This window comes from Mustela lutreola, chromosome 5 (genome assembly GCF_030435805.1).
Source record: "Mustela lutreola isolate mMusLut2 chromosome 5, mMusLut2.pri, whole genome shotgun sequence".
Classification (NCBI taxonomy): Eukaryota; Metazoa; Chordata; class Mammalia; order Carnivora; family Mustelidae; genus Mustela; species Mustela lutreola.
In genome coordinates, this window is record NC_081294.1 from 130,477,343 (window position 1) to 130,490,649 (window position 13,307).

The following is a 13,307-nucleotide window of genomic DNA, read 5'->3' on the forward strand; positions in this document are numbered from 1 at the left end:
GGGCATTGTTAAAAATGTTTTATTATTTTCACATGGAGTAGTAAAAATCCTTTAAAATTAAACTAAACACAAGGCAAAATTGAAGAGAACAAATAATTCAGGTTTTTTGTGGGAAATTCCCACTGAAAAATAGTTATGTCTGAACTGTAATTTGTCTCAGCCATGATGCTAAGCAAGCACCATGGAACTAGGCTGGTTACACGCTAAAGAAATTGAGATAATTGCTGAGGAGGGAAAGACAATGGTATGAGAATCATAGATCTTTATGATTAATACGATAAAACTCTGCCTGGTTCTTTGCTTTTCCTGTTGTGACTATTGAAAATTCTTAGATATGTTCTAAACTTATCAGAAGGAAACTTTTGCCAGCATACAATCAAAATTTTAAATATTCACCTGTTCTAGTTGAAACCATGCATTCTCTCTCATTATAGCCTGTTGTTCCAGATACAGACGGAAGGCAACTGACAGCACAATCTTAAGAAAACTATCTCCCATAGGGCTTCTACAGATGCACATAGGAAATCAATTCCTATATTGACAGGATAGGAAAACACAGAAGTCCCAACTGGGTAACTCTCCTGCTGTGGCTTTACCTCATACCACTCAAGAGCTGTGTAAATATTAAAAGGATAAATTCATTTGATAAACAAATCTAAACATCAACCCAGTGAGACATATTCACCTCAAAGTAATAAAGAAATCAATTTGGATCCCTTTGGGGGGGGGGGATTAAAAACAGAGTCACGTTAAAGAGAACAAGCTTATATGTTTGGGAGAAACATTTTTATGGGAGGAAGGTTGGAAGTTGAAATGATAGTGTTTGGAGGAGGAGGACAGAAATAAATGTAGCAAGACTTAAATAGTTCTTTTCTTTTTTTAGTGCTGAGGGATATGGTATTTGACCTATGATTCCTTTGTTTGTGCACCCGCCTGTATAACATTGTGCCTTGAGGGTAATTGCAAAGGCACAGATATTGATTTGCTCCCTTTAAAAGAAAGGATAATGTTCTTTCTTGCATTTAGCCAAAAAAGAGAAGCGAAATTATTGTAAATGTATTCTATTCTGATCTAACATTTTTTAATTAAGCTACTTTTCCTTTTATGGTTACAGTACTTAGATTAATCAGGAGTGTAACAGCTGCAGCAAAGAATCTATGGGTTCTTTATTCTAGCATAGAAAAATAAGCCTCCCCAAATAGGAGACTACGTAACATATTCTTTTACAAAAATCCTTCGATAATTACTCCCAATAGTTAAACATTTCTTTCAACCTTTTACTCTATTAATCTGGATGTCATATTTCTACCTTTAATAATAATTTCGGTTACTCATTTGCAAGTGTATCTCCTCAGATTCAGATAATTCTTCATCCCTATTTGACTTATTACCGTCTGCTTCTTCCGCTAAAGATAGACCATGTTTAATGACAATATTATGCAAAATATCACCCGGCAGGAATTTTTTGCCTGAATTACGAGGGCAAAGAAATAATGTTTCTCCAGATTTGCCTAGACATCAAAACCTCAATTTTAGGATATTCTCTGGAGTTCTCTCAGTAACCATTCAGGTAAAAAATTTGATGCTTTTTATTTTTTTTTTTTTTCCAGTGGTGGAAATATTCAAAGTGGAAGCAAAAAGAGAGCTAACTTGAAAAACAAACAATCTGAAGTCTATAATTGTGTTTTAAGGGAAAAAATTAAAGTTATAAACAGCATTTTATAGAATTACTCAAAAACCAAATTCTCTCAATTTATAAAAAGCCATGCATTTCTGAAGCAGATTGTCTTAAGATGAATGAATCATGACATGATCCTGGGTACTTAGCTATGACATCTGTTAGGTGGTAAATTGCATCGCACGCCACATGCATAATGAAGGAGAGAACAGTTTTTAGTTCCTAGAGTGTTCCTCATGTGAAGATGTACAAATAGAGGCAGCAAAACCCAGGCCAGATGGAAGAGCTGTGATGCTAGAGACTGCCTGTGACTTGCTACCAGTGCTAGGTATCTCTTAAAAATGTATAACCTGATAAGGTCTCCAGGGAAATATATTTATAAGCTGCTCAATATTCCATATTATGACAAGTCAGTGCTGTTACCATGAAGAATCAGTACCAGAAGTTAGACCACTCCTGTGAGAAATACTACTTTGGTAATATATTAGTCTTTTATTCTTCACAATGAGACATATAGGAAACATTTTGGAGGTTAGTATAAAAGTAAGTATGCACTTGGATATAAGAATAAATTAATTAACACCCACTTCAAAGATTAAAGACTAGCTTTGTATTTTATAAATGAGCAGATGCTCTGTTTCCTAATTAGGTTAGATAACAATTGAGTGATTTGGTGTTGGGTCAAGAAATAACCCACTATGTTTCACTTTTTACCAAGCTAAATATAACCCTTCAACTTACTAAGAGGAATGTACATGTATAATATACATGCACATGTAATATACATGTGTACAAATGTGTGCATTTGTGTTCTCTGTACACACATAAATATGCACATACACCTTTACATTTTAGTTGATCAATTAATCACTATACGGAAAATTAAGGTCTAGAATAGCCTGTTAAAAAATGCTAAGACTTTGATCTTTAGGGAGCTGGGTGAGAAAGAAGTTTATTAGAAAGTCCTTGTCTTTAGAATGCACATCTACTCCTACTTTGAGTTGTCTTCAAGGGAGACTTTGCTGTCAGTCATACAGTCAGCTGTTCCTGTTCCCAGGTTTTAATTCAGCTAACTCAGTGGTCATAAAACAGAACCAACTTAAAGACTTCAGTGTATCCCTGTAATTTGAAAAATTTAAAAGGCACGAAATCAGTTAGTAGGAATTTTGAGTATCAATTTTCTTTTCAACTGTTCTACAGTGGGCAACTTACTTAGTGCCTAAATGCTCTTTCTCTGTTCCTTTCACTGGGGCACAATACTCGACTGTGCTTGGTTTGCCAGCCCTGGTGATAGATTCTCTGCGAATTTAAAGCACTGAGCATGATTTACACTTTTGGAAACTGTAAAATGGATGTGCTTACATGAGTTCAAGTGGAAGGAGTGTATTACTGCCTTTTGCTAAAGTTGGCACTTAGACAATGCAGACATAACACAGAATTTGTCTTTCCCAAGTAGGATAGAGCGAAGTGCTTTGAAGACTGGGAAACTCTGAAAATCCTTTCGAAGGCAAAATTAATGATCTAGAGACTGCTTCTTTCAGGTATGTAATTCTTCATTCAAGTAAGGCTTGACTCCCTATCATATGGAATTTAGGGAAAAGCCTCAGAATCTGGAGGTTAAAATTTATTTGTTTCTCTAAAGCCAAAAAAGAAGAGTCAGAGCGAATTTTACAATACAGAACAAAAATAGTTTTCATTTCATGAAAATACAGTTTTAAAACATTTGTCTCACCATAAAATTGTACATTCTAAAGAATATTTCAAATACATAGAAGTTTATATTTAGAAATTAATTACCAAGAGATCCACCAGCCAACCACTATAAATATTTTGATGCGTTCCTTTTTTTTTTAATCTATCAGTGAATGTTTGTCCCCAAAGCTCTAATCATAATGTACGTTGGATTTTGCCTTCTTTCATTTATTGTATACTACTCATGTTTTTATTATTATGTATTCCTTTTAAGCAATGATAAATTCTAAATAATCTATCACATAGATATGTTCATAGATATCTACTTCTTTATCATTGAATATTTAGGTAGAATAAAAGTTTTTGCTTCTATGAATACTGCTACTATTAATATTTTATTGATTACATTTTACTTCATATATACATTATTCTTTCAGGAGAGAGAAAATAATTTATATGTGGATCAAAAGACAATAACATCTAACAGTGTGGTCATTATCACTGTATTGCTTTCTAAAATTACCACTGGGCCCCCAGGGTAGCTCAGTCGGTTAAGCATCAGACTCTTGATTTTTGGCTCAAGTCATGATCTCAGGCTCCTGGGATCGAACCCCACCTTGGGCTCCACACTCAGCAGGGAGTTTGCTTGAGATTCTCTCTTTCCCTCTCTTTTTGTCCCTCTTGCTCCTGCACTTGCTCGTTCTCAAATCAATCAAATAAATCTTTAAAAATCTTTTAAAAAATTTAAAGAAATTAAATTATCACCAGCAATTTATAAAATGTCCATTTCACTTCACTCTTATAGCCCCATGGTTTTCTTAGTACCTTTTTAATTGTTTCTGTAATTGAAAGGTTATAGGCAGTAAATCATTTTAATTTGTGTTTAGTGTTTTAGTGCAATTAAACATACTATTCCAGATACATGTCTTTGGTTCTAATTTCTCTTAAACATAATTTTTTGTGCTTTGGCCCATTTTCTCAAGTCTTAATATTGGTTTGTTCAGTTTAAGGATATCATTTTTGTATATTTTATTTGATATTTGTTATAACCAATATTAGCCTTTAATTTTTACATTGTCTCATTTGCTTTTCTAAAGTATCGAGTCTTTTAATTTGGCTATATTATGCAGAAATACTCATTTTTTACTAAAATTTATCAGTTTTTTCCTACCTTTGTAGGTTTTTAAGGCCCTTTCCCCTTAAGACTGTAGTTCAGTGTTCATTCTCAGATTGGTTGTTTTTATTGCTGTTATTGCTATGGTGATATGATGGTGGTGGATATTCAGCCTTTTGGTGATTTGATCTTTAATATTTAACACTTCAATTAATTTGACGTTATTTTAGGTGGTAAAGTGTGAATATATAAATTTACTTTTGTTCAAATAGCTAATCAATTATCACAAGTACATAATGCAGGTAAATTCTAAAGACTTATATTGGAGGGAGGGAGGGAGTTATTTATTTATTTATTTATTTATTTATTCATGAACATGGGAGTTTAACCAAATTAAAAGATTCAATACTCAATATGTTTATTGCAATAAAAAATTCTAAAATGGGGATGCCTGGGTGGCTCAGTTGGTTAAGTGTCTGCCTTCGGCTCAGGTCATGATCCGAGGGTCCTGGGATCGAGTCCTGCATCAGGCTCCTTGCTCAATGGGAACCTGCTTCTCTCTCTCCCTCTGTCTGCCACTCTGCCTGCCACTCTGCCTGCTTATTATCTCTCACTGACAAATAAATAAATAAAATCTTTAAAAGAATTTTAGAATGAAAAGTTTACTACATCAAAAGTAAAATTCCCTGACTTTGACATTTATGGAACAAGAAGCCATAATCACATAGGTGTCCTAGGATTTTGTAATCATGAAAGAACTCTCTTCTCTTTCAGTACCAATCAAAACTTTATTTTCTGTGACCTTGACTTTATATAAATAAATCAGTTGATGACAATAATCATTCAACTCATGAATAACCTTTTAAAAACAATCACATAGTATTAGTGAGAGTGCAACATTTGGTAAAGCATTTTGACAATGTCTATCAAATTTTTAAAAATACATATTTTTGACCAGAAATAAATCTATTTGATTCATACCCTACAGGTACATACCTGTAAGTGTAGCAGAGATAGAGACTAGGATGTTCCCTGGGATACTGTTAGCAATAGCAAATAATGTAAATATAAATAAACTAAATGTCAAGTGGGGACCTATTTACTCAAACTATTGAATTTTGGAACAGTACAGCACTGTGCACCTACTAGAAGAGATTGAGGTGAAGCAGATATGATGACAAGGAAAGATCTCCAAGGAGACTTACTAAAACAAAAACATAATCAGCCCAAGATTGAGTATAGTATAATCTCTTTTACATACATTGCAATATATATGTTTGTGTGTGTGTGTAGTGTTTGTGTGTGTATCGATGTCTATATAGATACAGAAATGGAAATGAATATAGATGTCGATGTAGATACAGATATACATAGATAAAGAGCTGTGGATAAGAGCATGGATATGAATATAGATACAGCAGTATCCCTCATTTTCCAGAATTTAGCATGCCCCCGGTACTCAGACACTTGACTTCTTTGTATCTCTTCTGTTCTCTAGTTATGGTCTCAACCTTAATGATCTCATCCAGAGTCTTGACTTTAAATTCAAACTTATATGCTGAAAATGGTAAAATTTATGTCTCAAGGTAATCTACCTTGAACTGGTACATGTTCAAAATCATTTATTCAAGAAAACACAATATCAAAGTAATGTATATTCTACAGTAAAAAAGACAGGCCTTTATGGAACTGAATTTCACTTATCCATTAATAATTATTAAAAAATCAAAATTTCCAACACTAACCTCTAGTTTTTTCACACACATCCTCTCCTCTCCCCTATTTCCCCATTTTATTAAATGGAAATGTCATTCTTCCAGTTGTTCAGGCAAATACAATTTTTTTTTAAATCCTTGATTGTTTTTTTCTTATTACATATCCTGTACTTTATAGGACCAATATTATATAATTAATAAGATATGAATGTAATATTTGCTTTAATTTATATGTTGGGATTCTTTATGTTGTTTTCAATTCTAAAATACTAGTGATGTTGGTTTAGCTTGATTACTAATTATGCCTGGAAACACCTCTGAACAATATGTGGCTTTATGGTTACACAGTTTTTATCAACATTAAATATTTTACTACTTAAACTGTTACAAGTACCAACTCTAATTCAGTGATTGTACGTACCATGCAAACCTGGAATTGCTTTTTTGAAGAATGGAAGTGATCCTTTGGTAGTATACAAATGTTTGGTTATTTATAGTAATAAACCCTCTTTCCTGTTCTTATGTGTGAAGAAAAATATTTAAGGATTAAGGGTCTATTTCCTACTGAATCTAATTCCCATAAGGTCTAATATTCATTAGCTTTCCAAATCAGAACCTCTGAAAATAATATTAACTTTTCCAGACCACAAGCAATGCATAAAACTAAGCATGAAGAAGTAAAGAAAAATCTCCAAACACTCAGGTGGTTTATCCATTTGTCCATAGTCCCAAAAGGACTGAATTGAAAACCTGTCAGGATACTGGCTGCTCTCATAACACAAGGTACATACATATTCCTTCACATTCAGAAGACAAAATCATATGAACAACTTCTTACGAAATTTCATCACTTTCACATAAAGACATACTGAACAGAAATATATTACTAATAATTAAAATCCCACCGGGGCACCCAGGTGACTCAGTGAGTTAAAGCCTCTGCCTTCGGCTCGGGTCATCATCTCAGTCCTGGGATCAAGCCCCGCATCCGGCTTTCTGCTCAGTGGGGAGCCTGCTTCCGTTTCTCTCTGCCTGCCTCTCTGCCTACTTGTGATTTCTCTCTGACAAATGAGTAAATAAAATCTTTCAAAATAAATAAATAATAACTAAAATCCCACCAATACTAATCAAAATATGAATCTATTAATTTGAAACATTCAAACTATAAAGAATAGCATGGTTCCAGGCAAGTAATGTAAGCAGCTGAAGTAGGAAGTCACAAGCAAAGAGGCTGGAAGAAGCATTTCCAAATTGACTAAAATGAAGCTTCCAAAAACCAAGTGGCCAGCTGGGGAACCCAGCAGCTGCACACCTATTAGCCATTTTCATGTAAATTATGAATCCAGCAAGCAAGTCAAAAATAGTGACAAACACTTAAGCTAGAGTTATAGTCACTAATCAGAGTCTTGCCTTCACCTGTGCTCAGTGGGAACGGTGCTTTATTCCTCTATTGGCCTTTACTTTCAAGCTAACGGAACACAATTAACCAAAAAGAAGCACAATTAACCAAGAAAAGCCATCAAACAGTAAGTTATTCAGGAAAATGCCATGCCAGTGTATTTCATTCTTGGCTCCCTCTAAAGCAGACATTTTGTGCCCTTTTTATTAAGAATACAGATATATGGCACTCCACTTTGCTTCTGTTCATACTGCTGCTGTTCCTCATGCCTCTGAATCCTCCTTGAATTTCTTTGCTGATTTCTGTCCCTCTGATAACAAATTAAAGGTGAATAAAACGTAAGTATCTATCCTTGCCTTCTGTCTTCCGACTGTATTCTTTCCTGTGACAAATATCACCATTCCAGTGATTTGATTTGTTTCCAAATGTGGTCTTCCTGAGAGTTGCTCTCACAACTCTACAAATATATGTCCCAGGTACTTCAACCTTATAGTGCTGACTAGTTAATTCACTTTTAAAAAACCGTGTTGCCCTGGTGTCTATTGTATCTCAACTAAAGCTTCACAGTTTTCTAGATTCTTCAGGGCCACAATCATAGATTTGCCTACTACTTACCCTGCCCCTCATAGTAAATTAGTCACCAAATACTGTTGGTCTGACTCTAAAATCCCCCTTAGTCATTAGCTCCCTGCTGTAACCTTCATTACCTCTCAGCCGGAATATAAAGATCATTATAATCATCCAAATCCTATCCGCCACATGGGGATCTGAGGCTGAAGAACAATCCAAGTGACTGGCAGGGGTTCTGCACGGTATATGGCCTTCTAGGAGAGGGAAAGGTCAAAGTCTCTGGGGGATAAGAAGGATCCTAAGGCCTGGAAATTGGAATATAGACAATCCAAAGGCAAGAAGCAAGAGTTAAGAATTTAAATTCGAGTTGAGCGGGTGTGGAATGAGCAAGAGGGCACTAATAAACAAATGTACCGAATAGTGTGACCGCACCTGTAGTCTGCCTTGTCATTCAGTGAACTTGTGTGTATAGCTAGCTGACTGAGGAAAAATGCCAATCCATGATCTCACTGCACTCATTCTCTGCCCTGAAATCCCTTCTTCTGAGTGCTGCTGGCATCATCTTCTCAAAGCCCAACTGTGATCCTGCCGGTCTTTTGCTTAATGGGTCCCCTGTGCGTATAGAATAAAATATGAACTATTTCCTCTTAGGATTCAAGATCCTTCTCAGCTCAGGTTCAGTGGATCCCCTTGCCAATCTCTCATTATTGTGAATTGCCTCCACAGTGATGAGAGACCCTGGGAAATGTGAGGACAAACAAAAGGATGTTATTATCATGGCAATGGTGGGGCAAGTTCTTTCATGCCTTCTAAATACATCATCAGAATTAGAAAGCTGCTTCACAAGGTGCAGTGCATGAGTATTAAAATCCTGTGCTCTCAGTTACTAATTTTTAGCTAAAACATGATTGAGGAAAGCCCAAGATAAGCCCATCTCCCAGACCTTGAGGAAACAATTAGGTCTCCTGCTCACCAGTGTGACATTTGTACAAAATTAAATGTGTCGTAATCAAAAGCTTATTTTTAGTCACCCTCTCTTTGATTCAAGACCTAAGAACTCAAGCTTCTTAGCTCCATCACTTTCAAAATACCAGATAGCATCTTTTTCATCAGTAGCATTCATTTCATTTGTATTCTTTTCATAGTTCCCCTGAGATGTCTTGAATTTCTTTTATTAAGACCCTCCAGGCCTTTCTGTAATATGTAATAAGGGTATATTTACATCACACTCCCACTGAACAAATCAGTACAACATAAGTAAATTATTCCAAAAACTTTCTCAGAGTCTGGCTCCTTGGCTAAAAACCATGTGTATCACAGTTTTTACAAAAACACATACCACTTCCTCAATAGAATAGGGTGGCTCCATCTGTGTGATTCTATTCAACTATTGTACAGCATGTGAACACATATTTATGAATCATTTGTCCAACAGACCTTATTGGATCATTAACACCTGCCATGTAAAATATATCTGCAGACATATGATAAAAATATTTCAAACCTCATGAGAAACCAAAACAAAGCAGTTCTTTTTAAGTTTAATGTAGCAAAGAAATAAATGTCGTTAAAAGATGTTCTTGAGCTGGACTTGAAGCAGTACCTCTTTCAAAAGACCATAGTAAAGAAACCCTTAGAAGACTCAAATTGATGAGTATTAGTAATGGGCAGGCCCCGCGGGAAGCACAAGGGTCTGTCTACTTCAGAGTAACCAGGCCATGAAAACTCCCTCTTTCTTGTGACATCTGCCTTCTCATTAATTTTTAAACCCGTGTTTGAACTTTGAAGGAAGCTTTACCTCTTTCGTCTTTTACCTTTGTTGTCCCTTCAGTTTGCTATTTCTTCTAAAAGTAATACAAAATGTACTTAATATCGTAGTGCCGATACCAAAAGCGTTAAAGTCATAATTTCACACTCTTTTTGCTATGAATAGTAGATTGCTAGTCCAGATAGCATCTATCCACACAACCGTCTTATGACCTGAGTTGTTTTGGTTCATTCACCTCTCCTGCTTTTCTCACTATAGCATTACCCACTCAACACTGAAATAGCTAATCATTTCACTGACAGCTATCTGACTGATTTGTAGATAGAGTACTAAACAACTGGGTTGCCTGCTATTTCCCTCTGCATTTTCCCCTACATTGATCAAATAATCCTGAATCACTGTGTAGCAGCCTTCTTTCTCACCTATTGACTTCATGCTCATTTTCTTCTCTACAGACTCTATTTCATTTCCTTTTTATCTGACTCAGCCTCATTTTCACTTTATCATAGGTAGCAAGTCAATTTCCAGTCACGGGGTTATCAGTAAAGATTACCAGGGTGGACATCTGTCTCCCACACCAAAAACAACAACAAAAAAGAAACAAAAAAACCCCTGGATGACTAGATGTATAAGGACACATCTCACATACACACACACACACACACACACACCTGTACTACCACCCTGACACATCTGTCAGGTATCACTCTGGGCTCCTACTAGTTATTTCACTTTGAATACCAGCGGCCTTCAGGTTAAAAGGTGCAAGAATAAGGACAGGGAAAAGTCATAAATAAGTTCCTCTGACACAGAAGATTTTATCACTAACAGTGGTGTGATCACTAAATACACAGAGTAATGAAAGCTTAATTCTTCTTACTCTCTACAGAGAAGACACTTAAACACATTTTATATCTCTTGGGTGCAATACTGTACCTTTTTTTGAAGGAAAGAAAAAGAAATAGAGAATTAGCTCACTCTTGTTATTTGAGATTTAAATCAGTTTGATAGTGTTGAAATTCTATGAAAGAGTTTACTGTGAATGTTTGAAATGGAACAGAGTGACACAAAACTCTAGTTTTTAACACTAGTAGCCCATGACTACTATATCCCTCCAATGATAAAAGTTTAGTAGTAATTGAAATGAGGAATTATATTGCTATTTCTTATACGTGGAGTTACCATTACTATCTTTATCAGTTATCTGGAAGAGGCATTACAGAGTGATACTCTCAAGTTTAAAAATTAAATGGCTCTTTTGGGAAGTAAAATGGAGACACCACGCAAATAGACTCTAATGCACTGATTCTCATTTGGGGTAAACTCTACCCCCCACCATGGAATATTTAGTAATGTCTAGAGACAATTTTGGTCATCATGATGTTGAAAAGGGGTTGCTACTGGCATATAATGGGTAGAGGCCAGGGATTGCTGCTGTACATCTTAACCATGCACAAGCTAGCCCTCCCCACCCCCACTGCCCACTACAGCAAAGAATTATCTGGCCCAGAAGGTCAACAGTGCCAAGAATCAGGAACTCTGCTCCATTGAAAAAGCACCCAAAGCCCAAGGAGACCCTTGTCCTTCAAAACAAAGAAAGGTAAATTTGGAAAATAAATTACAGGGAGGTGGGTTCTAAACTACCAGTTTTTACTTAGGAAAGAAAGATATCCTAGAAGTTTTGAGTTGAAGAGACATGAGATATTATCCAGTGAATCTTCACTTAACATAGAGTAGCAGGGCATGGTACAGTGAGAAAGCATGTTGCATGTTCCCCATTGTTTGCACACTCCTGATGGCAGTGGTGGGAGGGGGAAGAACAGTAGATGGACTTGAGGTTTAGGGGCCAACAGAGTCCTAAAGCCCCCCAAGAGCCATGAGAAACAGTCAGAGATCCTGATGGTTTAATCTGGACACCAAAGAATAGAAAAGGATTGCTAGTAGTGTGATTAAGGAAAGCAGAGGTGAACACGTATTTCTCAAATGTTAATATACAAGAGTTAAATAAACCCTTACAGCTTCAAAGGGTAAATTTAGGGGAAAATAGTCTAAATATCCTTTATACATTTAGCAAATTTCTGAAATTTGTTACTCTAAAGATTCAGATCTTAAAAATTAATAGAATTTTATGCAAATTTATGGGAGAGAAATTCATAGCTGTATCCAAGATGAAACCAAGCTATTTGGGAGTTGGATTAGGCAGAGCTGTACTGGCTCAGGCTGTTTGAGACACAAAGGTGTCAATTAAGAATGCCAGGTAGTTCACAGAAATGTCAGAAAGGATGAAGAAGCGGGCTGAAGACTATTTTCTTTTTTGTTTTTTTTTTTTTAATTAATTATTTTTATTAACATCTAATGTATTATTTGCCCCAGGGGTACAGGTCTGTGAATCATCAGGCTTACACATTTCTCACTAATCACCATATCACATACCCTCCCCAAAGTCCATAACCCAGCCACTCTCTCCACACTCCCCTTCCCCCAGCAACCCGCAGTTTGTTTTGTGAGATTAAGAGTCTCTTATGGTTTGTCTTCCCTCCTGATCCCATCTTGGTTCATTTTTTCCTTCCCTACCCTCCAAACCCCCCACTTTGCCCCTCAGATGCCTCATATCAGAGAGATCATATGATAATTGTCTTTCTCTGGTTGACTTGTTTTGCTCAGCATAATACCCTCTAGTTCCATCCATGTCTTTGCAAATGGCAAGATTTCATTTCTTTTGATGGCTGCATAGTATTCCATTGTGTATATATGCCACCTCTTCTTTATCCATTCATCTGTTGATGGACATCTAGGTTCTTTCCATAGTTTAGCTTTTGTGGACATTGCTGCTATAAACATTCGGGTACAGGTGCTCCACTGGATCACTACATTTATATCTTTAGAGTAGATACCCAGTAGTGCAATTGCTGGGTTGTAGGGTAGCTCTATTTTCAACTTTTTGAGGAACTTCTATGCTGTTTTCCAGAGTGACTACACCAGCTTGCATTCTCAACAACAGTGAGGGAGGTTCCCCTCTCTCTGCTTTTTATCCAACATCTGACTTGTTAATTTTAGCCATTCTGACTGGTGTGAGGTAGTTTATCACTGTGGTTTTGACTTGTATTTCCCTGTTGCCGAGTGATATGGAACACTTTTTCCTGTGTCTGTTGACATCTGGATGTCTTCCAGGTAGAAATATCTGTTCATGTTCTCTGCCCATTTCTAGATTGGATTATTTGTTCTTTGGGTGTTGAGTTTGATAAGTTCTTTATAGATTTTGGATATTAGCCCTTTATCTCATATGTCATTTGCAAATATCTTCTCCCATTCTGTCAATCGTCTTTGGGTTTTGTTGACTATTTCCTTTGCTGTGCAAAAGCTTTTGATCT